The 13,228-nt window shown below is 42.5% G+C and overlaps 1 long non-coding RNA gene and 1 pseudogene across 1 annotated transcript; one reads left to right on the forward strand and one right to left on the reverse strand.

Annotated features, from left to right (window-relative positions):
- LOC119292494 overlaps positions 1–13,228 on the forward strand; it is an 83,830-nt pseudogene that overhangs the window by 1,648 nt on the left and 68,954 nt on the right.
- Positions 297–4,765, reverse strand: LOC119294944. The gene is made up of 6 exons (XR_005143611.1): positions 4,645–4,765; positions 4,008–4,245; positions 3,038–3,274; positions 2,515–2,731; positions 1,414–1,565; positions 297–607 (listed from the first exon to the last, which is right to left on the reverse strand). It is a non-coding gene; the product is annotated as an uncharacterized LOC119294944 (long non-coding RNA).

The following is a 13,228-nucleotide window of genomic DNA, read 5'->3' on the forward strand; positions in this document are numbered from 1 at the left end:
TGGTTTATCACATCATGTAGAGTGAGCGAGACACTTCAGCGTCTTGGTTTTGTTACTCACAAGGCCAAAAAATTTGTTTCATTACAATCAAGGCCAAAATTTTGAGGCGGAAGACCCAAAAGTTTTGGTTTTGTTACAAACAAGGCCAAAATTTTGACAAGTCGTGCGGATTTTCGCTAGAAATTTCAGCAGCATAACGCGTTAGCGGAGAATCAAAATCACCGCGTAGTTCCTTGCAAAATTCATTCATGCACTCCCAAGTCAAGTCATTACACGGGACTGGATGAAACGTTCCATATCATCATCCAACCAAATCGTTTCCTCAACAAAAGCCAAACATAGCTAACAAGCTAACCCAACACCCCTGCAAACTAAAACAAGCTTCTACCTCCCTTGTTGGTTGTTCTTCAGGTTGAATGAATGGTCACACCAAGACCAAGACAGACCTTCCTTGTGTTTAATAGAAAAGCATGGCCAATCTTCATACCTCGTGTAGCCTCGCCCGGAGATCAGAATTTTGGGTGGCGACAAAGCAGTGCTCCCAGGATTTTTATCTTATCCGTAGCCTCCCGTAGCCACTGCATCGACCACTTTGTCATCGTCGCAACTGAACACACAAATAAAATTCCAGATAAAAAACAATCCGAGCTTCTTCTCCATGTAACGATAACGTAAAACTATCATCACTGAATGTAGTATTAGTATGAATACACTCAACACACAATAGAAGTCCATTGAACAATCAGTGATTCAAACTCGTGTAAAACTATAGTAAAGCTACCATTCATGGATGACTAAACATGGTAGTAGTACTTCATACAATCAAACCGACAAAATAGCAAGCGCTAGGCTCTACTACCTCCTTTCGAAAATGACTTGTCGCTCAAACGGATGTATCTAGTGCTAGATACATCCATTCGAGCGACAAGTGATTCCGGGCGGAGTGAGTATGATTTAGGAATAGACACGATCTCTATGGTGCGAATCCATGCTAAACAAGGCAAAAAATAATACAAATTCAGTTTCACAAAAGTATCAACTCTGAACCTTTGATACATCATGGCATGTGATCTATATCTTCAGGAAAGGGGCAAATTTTAGTACACCAAACGCCCTGTATCTCAACAGCCAGTGCATTTTCTTTGTGCGCAAAGTAACTTTGGTGGGAACTTAACTAACCTTGTAAGCACCAGTTAAAGCATGGAACCAATGCATGTCACCCTAATTAAATTAACTATGTAAACAGTAGGGGAACTCATAGCTGTTAGACTATCATGGCCAAAAGATTGACAGCCACCATCACAAGCTACCAACCACGGTTCGATGGCTGGCAAGAAGAGGGGTCATAGCTCCAAGGCTATGTCCCAGAGCAAGTGGAACAAAGGCGAGGAGCTAGGAAAACTGGGAACTTACCAGCCGAGGCCGTAAAGCAACGCCGCTAAGGCGTCATAGTAGAGGCGACATGCACCAAACCAAGCCTTCAACCTTGCACGCATGGGCGCCCAACAACCGTCGCCGGAGACCACGAGGGCGACCACCAAGTCGCACCGATGAGATCCATAGGTCTGCATGCATGTCAAGGGTGAATGCCAGGACCAACATGTTCAATACATCAAGATTAGTTGCTATAAAACATGAGCATCATGTTGACTCCAGGAGCAAACCAAAAGACGACCAAGAGTAGGAAAAATATTATCATCGCTAAAAGCATGACAATTCACATCACAGAATCAACCATGGCTCCATGGCCGGCATGAAGAGGGGGCCATAGCTTGAAAGATATGTCACAGAGCTAAGAAAACCAGGAAATTACCAGAATGATTGTAGCCGAGGCTGTATGGAAAACATGACTTTGACTATGTGATAGTATCTGATTTAGAAATGACGAAAGGCACTGGCTTGGCAAGTAACCAATAGGACACCATCTTGGGTATCAGAAATGATTCCACACAAGACATCAGGAAAAACATAATTCGACATAGAGTAGCTGATGTCCTTGCTACAAGGGCATCATTCCAGCAGAACAAGCCATATGTGTGGAGATAAATTGCGACCTTTGTTCAGGTAGAATGCGAGAAAACTTGGCATTTGGAGATACAGATACGAAACAAGAGAAAACTCGACTAATCCTTGGTCCTAATGAGACCTTAAATGACATGTCAATCGAGTGTTCTAGTGTTTTAGCCACTTTATTATTTATCAAGCATCGCAAGAAACCTTGTTTCTATCCTCCAATTTTTCTGTACTGAAGTAATCCATGGACGTAAGTAGTGTTAAAGAAAAGATATTTGTGTAGCAGGAAGAGCAAACATCCAATCTGTAGGATTCAACACGAGTGTCAAGACTTGCAGGCAGGAGGCAAACAATGATAGACATCAATCCATTCCATTCTATCTACACAACAATCTCATCTGGATATCATGTTCACTTGGCAGAATTCTATTATTAAAATATCAGCACTCAATGATTACTGTAGTATCCAGATAAGTAGATCCAGGGAACAAAGGAACTCACAAGGTCCATGTTGCAGAGCAGGAAGGAGAAGAAGCAAGCAGAGGGCGACGATAGTCCAGCGCTTGGGGAACTGCTTCCACCAGGAAGGAGAAAAAGCTTCATCTCTCCTCAAACAAAGCAGTGATCAATAGTCTTCTAAGGCTGTCGCTTCTAGATCTTTGAAGGTGCCGCTTCAGCAGCGATATCTTTGCTTCTTCCGGCATCCAACCAGTTGCTCCTACCCAACAAAAAAATAGAAAAAAAAGAGCAAATCAAGGATGTTTTCAGGCTGAATAAAGTGTTATAAGCAAGAAATCAACTTCTTTATGTCATGGTCAAGACCTACTACTTTACACTACCTGCATATCACATTGCCACTTCATTTGAGGATCATACTACTAGAAATGACAAGACAAAGCATCGTTCGTACCAACAAATGTATGGCCATCCTAATTCTGAATGAAATATGTATGCACCTCCCACTCCTAGTCCCAGGGTAACAATATAATAGATTAAGATTTGGTGGGGATGAATAAGGGGGCACCTGTGCTTAAGTGCTGGGCCGTGGTTTCTCTTGGTGTTGATGAAGAGAAGAGGTCTTTTTCCTCCGATGAACAGTTGTGGATGGATCGATGCATCAAATGCATCAGTTCATAGAGATCGACATCTTTCATTCTTCCACTTCTTCCTCTTGGAGACGGACGGATGGATCAGCTGGATCCAGGGCTCCATATGTCTCCAACAGTTGGTGATGAGGGCCGTTAAAAAGTTGTAGCAGGGGCTGCACAGTGCCATTGAGGAGCCATGCATCAGACCAGAAAATCAATGAATTACCCATATTCACTTTAACTGCAGTAAACCTTATGTATCCATCACTGAGATTCATGACTTCTATCCACCACAAGAAGCCACACATCACTGTCACAAATGGCACAACTCCATCATAATGAGAATTATAAATTAAGGAGACCCGGGGAACATCAACTTTAGTATACAACTTGCGTAGTTCTTACTTATTGTAGCTGGAACACCAAAACTATTTACAACGACACTAAATAACTACTGAAGCATAAGGCTACTATCCCACGGTAAACAGAATGATGTTATTGCATTAGTGGATTGAGTTTGCACGAACACACAAAGGCTGACAAGTAGTCAAGGTCTTGGTTAACTAGAAGTTGTAGCATGCGAGAAAAGCGATGTGTTAGTCATTACACTGAAACAAGCTCTGGTTGGTTGAGAGAAAATGGATTTATTGATAGTACGACAATCATGGCTCGCCGAGGGCATAAAACAATAAAATTTGATAACATTAATTGTTTCAAGACTTACTCCCTCTGTAAAGAAATATAAGAGCGTTTAGATCACTAAAATTAGTGATCCAAAACGCTCTTGTATTTCTTCACGGAGGGAGTATTTATTCAAAAAGATCCAAGCTTTAAGGTACTACAAAAAAGATATGTGTGTGGCCTTTATTCATTTCATTAACCAGTGGGGAGGAACCAGTGGCTTACCTATGCCGGAACCGAAGAGGAAGCAGCCACTGGAGGGGCAGAACGGGAGGCGTCGGAGTGATCACCGGAGCACACAAAACTGCTTCGATGGCCAAACCTATGCCAGACAGCACCATGGTCCTAAAAGCAGCATCAATCATGGGATGTTCCAGGACCCATTCACCTTTGCCATCATTTCGCTATCATAGGGCCCGCCCCACCTTGGAGTTGGGTTGTTGCTTTGCCACATTGCTCATTACTGCAGCAAAACACAACAGGGTCAAGTGGCTGGAATGAGTATATATAGGAGCACAACAACAATGTAGGCTACAACAGGTCTAGACACAACTTAAAGCAAGCAGCAAATAGGGAAACATGGTCCTATGACAAAGAACCACAAAAATATAGTAGTAGTAACAAACATGAACAGGCTAATGGACATGTGAACTGTGTGACAGTGTAAGAGCAGACTATGGTTTGAATTATACCAAATTATCACCACTTACAAAAAAAGCAAAGAGGACTGAGCAGGATTTTGAGGACGCCTATTCACATGTAATCCTCGTAATCCAGGTAATATTTGGGGATACCCAGAGTGTGTATATCACAGAGAGCACCAAGTGTTTTAGAATAAAGTGTTGGCGGCAGTTACTAGTACCATTTTTTGCAGTCGGGAACAGTGGCCCCTTCTTCCCCTTCCTGACTGATATCAGCACCATGGTCAAGGAGGTATGTGGGGGCCGACAAGTTTCCTCCGTCCACAAAATGCTCCACATGCATCTTCTTGCCTGGCACACAGTTAGGCAAGATGATGTTGATCAGCATAATGAATGGCTCAATGTAGGCATCCCAATCGACTTGGCACAACCAGATGGCCATGGGCACACATGCATGAGAGAGCAAAGAAGAGACTTAACGCCTGCGGCGGAGTTGAAGAAGAATCAACCACCGGAAGAGCAGGGCAGGAGGCGAATCTTGTGCACCTGCACGAGGAAACCAAACCGCGTAAATCAGACAAGTAGAACAACAACACATCACCTAGCATACGACCTACATGTGACACCGCTAGCTCCATAGCCTACTGATAACCCACAAGTATAGGGGATCGCAACAGCTTTCGAGGGTAGAGTATTCAACCCAAATTTATTGATTCGACACAAGGGGAGCCAAAGAATATTCCTGAGTATTAGCAGTTGAGTTGTCAATTCAACCACACCTGGATAACTTAGTATCTGCAGCAAGGTATTTAGTAGCAAAGTAGTATGATAATAATGGTAACAGTAGCAACAGTAAAGATAAATGTTTTTTGGTTTTTGTAGTAGTTGTAACAGTAGCACCGGAAAAGTAATAAGCGAAGAACAATATATGAAAAGCTCGTAGGCAATGGATCAGTGATGGATAATTATGCCGAATGCGATTCCTCATGCAATAGTTATAACATAGGGTGATATAGAACTAGCTCCAGTTCATCAATGTAATGTAGGCATGTATTCCGTAAATAGTCATACGTGCTTATGGAAAAGAACTTGCATGACATCTTTTGTCCTACCCTCCCGTGACAGCGGGGTCCTAGTGGAAACTAAGGGATATTAAGGCCTCCTTTTAATAGAGAACCGGACCAAAGCATTAACACATAGTCAATACATGAACTCCTCAAACTACGGTCATCACCGAGAAGTGTCCCGATTATTGTCACTTCGGGGTTGTCGGATCATAACACATAATAGGTGACTACAGACTTGCAAGATAGCATCAAGAACACACATATATTCATGAAAACATAATAGGTTCAGATCTGAAATCATGGCACTCGGGCCCTAGTGACAAGCATTAAGCATAGCATAGTCATAGCAACATCAATCTCAGAACATAGTGGATACTAGGGATCAAACCCTAACAAAACTAACTTGATTACATGGTAAATCTCATCCAACCCATCACTGTCCAGCAAGCCTACGATGGAATTACTCACACACGGTGGTGAGCATCATGAAATTGGTGATGGAGGATGGTTGATGATGACGACGGCGATGAATTCCCCTCTCCGCAGCCCCAAACGGACTCCAGATCAGCCCTCCCGAGAGAGATTAGGGCTTGGCGGCGGCTCCGTATTGTAAAACGCGATGAAACTTTCTCCTTGATTTTTTTCTCCGTGAGACGTTATATATGGAGTTGGAATTGAGGTCGGAGGAGGTACGGGGGGCCCACGAGATAGGGGGGCATGCCCTGGGGGGTGCCCCCTGTCTCGTGCACAGGCCTTGGGCCCCCTGGCCCTGATTCTTTCGCCAAAAATTCTTATTAATTCTGAAAAGTCCCTCCGTGGATTTGCAGGTCATTCCGAGAACTTTTCTTTTCTACACATAAAACAACATCATGGTAGTTCTGCTGAAAATAGCGTCAGTCCGGGTTAGTTTCATTCAAATCATGCAAGTTAGAGTCCAAAACAAGGGCAAAAGTGTTTGGAAAAGTAGATACGTTGGAGACGTATCAACTCCCCCAAGCTTAAACCTTTGCTTTGTTGGAAATATGCCCTAGAGGCAATAATAAAATGATTATTATTATATTTCCTTGTTCATTATAATTGTCTTTTATTCATGCTATAATTGTGTTATCCGGAAATCGTAATACATGTGTGAATACATAGACCACAACATGTCCCTAGTAAGCCTCTAGTTGACTAGCTCGTTGATCAACACATAGTCATGGTTTCCTGACTATGGACATTGGATGTCGTTGATAACGGCATCACATCAGTAGGAGAATGATGTGATGGACAAGACCCAATCCTAAGCATAGCACAAGATCGTGTAGTTCGTTTGCTAGAACTTTTCCAATGTCAAGTATTTTTTCCTTAGAACATGAGATCGTGTAACTCCCGGATACCGTAGGAGTGCTTTGGGTGTACCAAACGTCACAACGTAACTGGGTGACTATAAAGGTATACTACGGGTATCCCCGAAAGTGTCTGTTGGGTTGACACGGATCGAGACTGGGATTTGTCACTCCGTATGACGGAGAGGTATCTCTGGGCCCACTCGGTAATGCATCATCATAATGAGCTCAAAGTGACCAAGTGTTTGGTAACGGGATCATGCATTACGGTACGAGTAAAGTGACTTGCCGATAACGAGATTGAACGAGGTATTGGGATACCGACGATCGAATCTCGGGCAAGTAACGTACCGATTGACAAAGGGAATTGTATACGGGATTACTTGAATCCTCGACATCGTGGTTCATCCGATGAGATCATCGAGGAGCATGTGGGAGCCAACATGGGTATCCAGATCCCGCTGTTGGTTATTGACCGGAGAGTCGTCTCAGTCATGACTGCGTGTCTCCGAACCCGTAGGGTCTACACACTTAAGGTTCGGTGACGCTAGGGTTGCAGAGATATTAGTATGCAGTAACCCGAAAGTTGTTCGGAGTCCCGGATGAGATCCCAGACGTCACGAGGAGTTCCGGAATGGTCCGGAGGTGAAGAATTATATATAGGAAGTCAAGTTTCGGCCATCGGGAAAGTTTCGAGGGTCACCGGTATTGTACCGGGACCACCGGAAGGGTCCCGGGGGTCCACCGGGTGGGGCCACCTATCCCGGAGGGCCCCATGGGATGAAGTGGGAGGGAAACCAGCCCCTGGTGGGCTGGTGCGCCCCCCCTTGGGCCCCTCCTGCGCCTAGGGTTGGAAACCCTAGGGGTGGGGGCGCCGCCACTTGGCTTGGGGGGCAAGCCACCCTCTTGGCCGCCGCCCCCCCCCCCTCCCTTGGAGATTGGATCTCCTAGGGCCGCCCCCCCCCCTTAGGGGCCCTATATAAAGAGGGGGGAGGGAGGGATGTGCACCCATGCTCCTGGCGCCTCCCTCTCCCTCCGCAACACCTCTCCCTCTCGTAGTGCTTGGCGAAGCCCTACCGAGATCGCTGATGCATCCACCACCACGCCATCGTGCTGTTGGATCTCCATCAACCTCTCCTTCCCCCTTGCTGGATCAAGAAGGAGGAGACGTCTTCCCCAACTGTACGTGTGTTGAACGCGGAGGTGCTGTCCGTTCAGCACTAGGATCATCGGTGATTTGGATCACGACGAGTACGACTCCCTCAACCCCGTTCTCTTGAACGCTTCCGCTCGCGATCTACAAGGGTATGTAGATGCACTCCTCTCTCTCGTTGCTAGATGAACTCCATAGATTGATCTTGGTGAAGCGTAGAAAATTTTTATTTTCTGCAACATTCCCCAACATGCTTGTCCTCAAGCAATTCAGTTGATAAACTGAAAGTGAAAAAGAAAAACTTTTACAAACTCTGTTTGCTCTTGTTGTTGTAAACATGAAAAGCCAGCATTCAAGTTTCAGCAAATATTACGAACTAACCATACTCACAATAACACATAGGTCTCACAATTACTCATATCAATAACATAATCAGCTAGCGAGTCATAATAATAAAACTCAGATGACAACACTTTCTCAAAATAATCATAACATGATATAACAAAATGGTATTTCGCTAGCCCTTTCTGAGACCGCAAAATATAAATGGAGAGCACCTTTAAAGATCAAGGACTGACTAAACATTGTAATTCGTGGTAAAAGAGATCCAGTCAAGTCATACCCAATATAAACCAATAATAATGAATGCAAATGACAGTGCGCTCTCCAGCGGGTGCTTTCAATAAGAAGGGTGATGAATCAACATAAAAGTAAATAGATAGGCCCTTCGTAGAGGGAAGTAGGGATTTGTAGAGGTGCCAGAGCTCGATTTTAAAATACAGATTGAATAACATTTTGAGCGGCATACTTTTGCTGTCAACACAACACCTATGAGATGGTTGTATCTTCCACACTAAATGCATTATAGGCAGTTCCCAAACAGAATGGTAAAGGTTTATACTCCCCCAACCACCAACAAGCATCAATCCATGGCTTGCTCGAAACAACGAGTGCCTCCAACATACAACAGCCCTGGGGGAGTTTTGTTTAATTATTTTGATTTGCTTTGATCTTTTTGGATCATGGGACTGGGCATCCCGGTTACCGGCCCTTTCTCGTGAATGAGGAGCGGAGTCCACTCCTCTGAGAATAACCCACCTAGCATGGAAGATATAGGCATCCCTAGTTGTTACATGAGTTGCTCGAGCATACAAAACAGAATTTCATTTGAAGGTTTGGAGTTTGGCACATACAAATTTACTTGGAACGGCAGGTAGATACCGCATATAGGAAGGTATAGTGGACTCATATGGAACAACTTTGGGGTTTAAGGAGTTTGGATGCACAAGCAGTATTCCCGCTTAGGACAGGTGAAGGCTAGCAAAAGACTGGAAAGCGACCAACTGAGAGAGCGACAACAGTCGTAAGCATGCATTAAAATTAATTCACACTTAGTACAAGCATGAGTAGGATATAATCCACCCTGAACATAAATATCGTGAAGGTTGCGTTGATTTGATTCAACTACATGCGTGAACATGTGCCAAATCGAGTCACTCAATTCATTTAAAGGAGGATATCATCCCATCATACCACATCATAATCATTCTAATAGCATGTTGGCACGCAAGGTAAACCATTATAACTCATAGCTAATCAAGCATGGCACAAGTAACTATAATCTCTAAATGTCATTGCAAATATGTTTTCTTCATAATAGCTGACTTAGGAACGATGAATCATCATATTTACAAAAACAAGAGAGGTCGAGTTTATACCAACTTTTCTCATCCCAATAAGTCCATCATATATCGTCATTATTGCCTTTCACTTGCACGACCGAATGATGTGTATAATAATAAGAGTGTACGTGCATTGGACTAAGCTGGAATCTGCAAGCATTCAACTCAAGAGAGAAGACAAGTAATATGGGCTCTAATTAAATAAACAATCATGCATATAAGAGCCACTAAGCATTTTTAATAAGGTCTTCTCGACCCCCAAAGGAAAGAAAAGAAAATAAAACTATTTACACGGGAAAGCTCCCAACAAGTAAAAAGAAGAACTAGAAATTTTTTTGGGTTTTCATTTTAATTTCTACTACAGGCAAGAAAATTAAACTAACTAATTTTTTTGGTTTTTCTCAAGGTTTATCAAACACACAAGAAGAAGACTAGAAAAAGGAATTTAAACTAACATGGATAATACAATGAAAGAGTATGAGCACCGACGACTAGTGTGTGAACATGAATGTAAAGTCGATGAGAAATACATACTCCCCCAAGCTTAGGCTTTTGGCCTAAGTTGGTTTAATACCAAGGACCGCCGCTACTCTCTCCGGTGTAATGAGAGGTGTAATGAGGATACCACTGGTTGGTCATCTCCGGATCCCACTGGACAGATGATGCACGATAGGGGTCCAACTCAAGTTCTGGTTCAGGTTCTGGTTCAGGTTCTGGAGTAAAAGCTTGAGCTTGATGATTTTTTACCGCCTCCGGTGTAACGAGAAATTTTTCTGCAAGCAAATCAAACAACAGAGGTGCAGGCAAGATAATAATCTCAAAGTGTTTCTTATTGAATCTAAGTTTATACAAGAGCATCCTATCTTCGTTATCAACAATAAACTTATGTGCTACCATGCTCTTGTAATCTAAAATGTGAAAGGGCAATTTAGTCTCTTTTTCCTCATGGTGCCTAATGGGTATCTGAAAATGCCTAGCAAGACGTGCAGCATAGATACCTCCGAATATGGGGCCTTTTGTACGATTAAGGGCTAGCCGTTTAGCAACGACGGCACCCATATTAAAACTATTGTCTCCAAGCAAGGCATGTTGAAGAATGATAATATCGGGAACACTCAAGTTTCCACTATTCCCACGACCGATCAAGCATCTACTAGCAAATATGGTAAAGTAGCGTAAAACAGGAAAATGTATGCTAGAGACTTTTGCTTCAGAACCCTTCTTCGGCTCTTCTACAGCAATAATATTAACAAAGCCGGCTACATCTTCATGATGGGGTTCCTCTAGTTCTCCCTCATAAGGTATCCTACATACCGTGCAAAAATGACATAAAGACATTTCTTTGAACTCGTCATATAAATAAAATGATACTTTAGGCGGTGACTTCTTAGGATAAAAATAAAAGTTTTGCACGAAAGTATTGGTGAGTAAGAGATACTGATCGATTCGGTCGTTGATGAAACCCGTGAGGCCTGCAGTCTCGATTAAGGCATAAAAGTCTTCATGAATTCCAGACTCTCTCAAGAAATCATCACATGGCCATTCACACAGTCATACTTCCGCTAAGCGAGGAAGGTTATACTTGACTTTTTCCTTCTCTTTAGCTTGTTTTTCCTGGGAGCTTTGGCTAGAAGAGCCCCTCAAAAGTTTCCTCAACATTTTCTGAAAATTTCTGAAATTTTAGTAACTTCAAAATAAAAGTGCATAAAACTAAACCAGATTGATAGCAACTACTCCTACAAGTGCCTAGAGCCCATATCATGCATTAGAATTACTTGGAACCTCAAAAATTTAACATGCAAGCTCAAGAACAGGGTCACCAAGACAGCAAGGATTTGCAATGAATAAAGCACTAGAACAAAAACTAATTGGACCAATGGAGGAGTCACATACCAAGCAACAATCTCCCAAAGCAGTTTTGTGAATGGAGCTTTGAGCTAAGAGATCGAAAATCGCAGCAAAACAAGCTAGAACTCGTGCTTGAGCTGGATGGGGATTTTTTTGGGTAGAAGATGGAGTGTGTGGGTGCTGGCATAAGTGGAGGGGAGCCACCAGGTGCCCACGAGACAGGGGGGTGCGCCCTACAGGGGGGCGCGCCCTCCTCTCTCGTGGCCTAGTGCTTGGCCCTCCTGCAGTGTTTTCAGTGCCTAAAATCCTCAAATATTCCAGAAAAAATCATACTAAATTTGCAGGGCATTTGGAGCATTTTTATTTTCGAACCATTTTTTATTACATGGATAATTCAGAAAACAGACGGATAATACTATTTTTGTTGTATTTAATCTAAATAACAGAAAGTAAAAAGAGGGTACAGAGGGTTGTGCCTTCTAGTTTCGTCCATCTCGTGGTCATGAAAATGAACCCGCTAACAAGGTTGATCAGGTCTTGTTAACAAACTCATTCCGAATAGCACGGAACCGGAGAAATTTCGAATAACACTAAGTTACCTCAACGAGGATATAAAAATCCCCAACAATAAGAATATCATACTTTTTCTTGACAGTAGGGAGAGGAAATTCAAAACCTCCAAAAATGATAGTTGGAATTTTTTCAATAGAATTGATGCTATGAACTTGAGATTGTTTCCTCGAAAAGTGTACCGTATGCTCATTGCCATTAACATGAAAAGTGACATTGCCTTTGTTGCAATCAATAACAGCCCCTGCAGTATTAAGAAAAGGTCTACCAAGGATAAGAGACATACTATCGTCCTCGGGAATATTAAGAATAACAAAGTCCGTTAAGATAGTGACATTTGCAACCACAACAGGCACATCCTCACAAATACCGACAGGTATAGCAGTTGATTTATCAGCCATTTGTAAAGATATTTCAGTAGGTGTCAATTTATTCAATTCAAGTCTACGATATAAAGAGAGAGGCATAACACTAACACCGGCTCCAAGATCACATAAAGCGGTTCTAACATAATTTCTTTTAATGGAGCATGGTATAGTTGGAACACCCGGATCTCCAGGTTTCTTTGGTATTCCACCCTTAAAAGTGTAATTAGCAAGCATGGTGGAAATTTCAGCTTCCGATATCTTTCTTTTATTTGTGATGATATCCTTCATGTATTTAGCATAAGGATTTACTTTAAGCATACCAGTTAAGCGCATACGTAAGAAAATAGGTCTAATCATTTCAGCAAAGCGCTCAAAATCCTCATCATCCTTTGACTTGGATGGTTTAGGAGGAAAGGGCATGGGTTTCTGAACCCATGGTTCTCTTTCTTTACCGTGCTTCCTAGCAACAAAATCTCTCTTATCATAACGTTGGTTTCTTGATTGTGGGTTATCAAGATCAACAGCAGGTTCAATCTCTACATCATTGTTATTACTAGGTTGAGCATCCACATGAACATCATTATTAGCATTATCATCAGGTTCATGTTCATCTCCGAATTGTGTTTCGGCATCAAGATAGAAGTATCATTGGGATTCTCAAGTGTTTCTATATTAGGTTCACTAGAAGTTTGCACAATCCTATCATTCTTCTTTTTCTTCTTCTTAGAAGAATTAGGAACATCTAGATTATTATTCTGAGAATCTTGTTCAATTCTTTTAGGGTGGCCT

Source organism: Triticum dicoccoides, chromosome 4B, assembly GCF_002162155.2.
Source record: "Triticum dicoccoides isolate Atlit2015 ecotype Zavitan chromosome 4B, WEW_v2.0, whole genome shotgun sequence".
NCBI lineage: Eukaryota > Viridiplantae > Streptophyta > Magnoliopsida > Poales > Poaceae > Triticum > Triticum dicoccoides.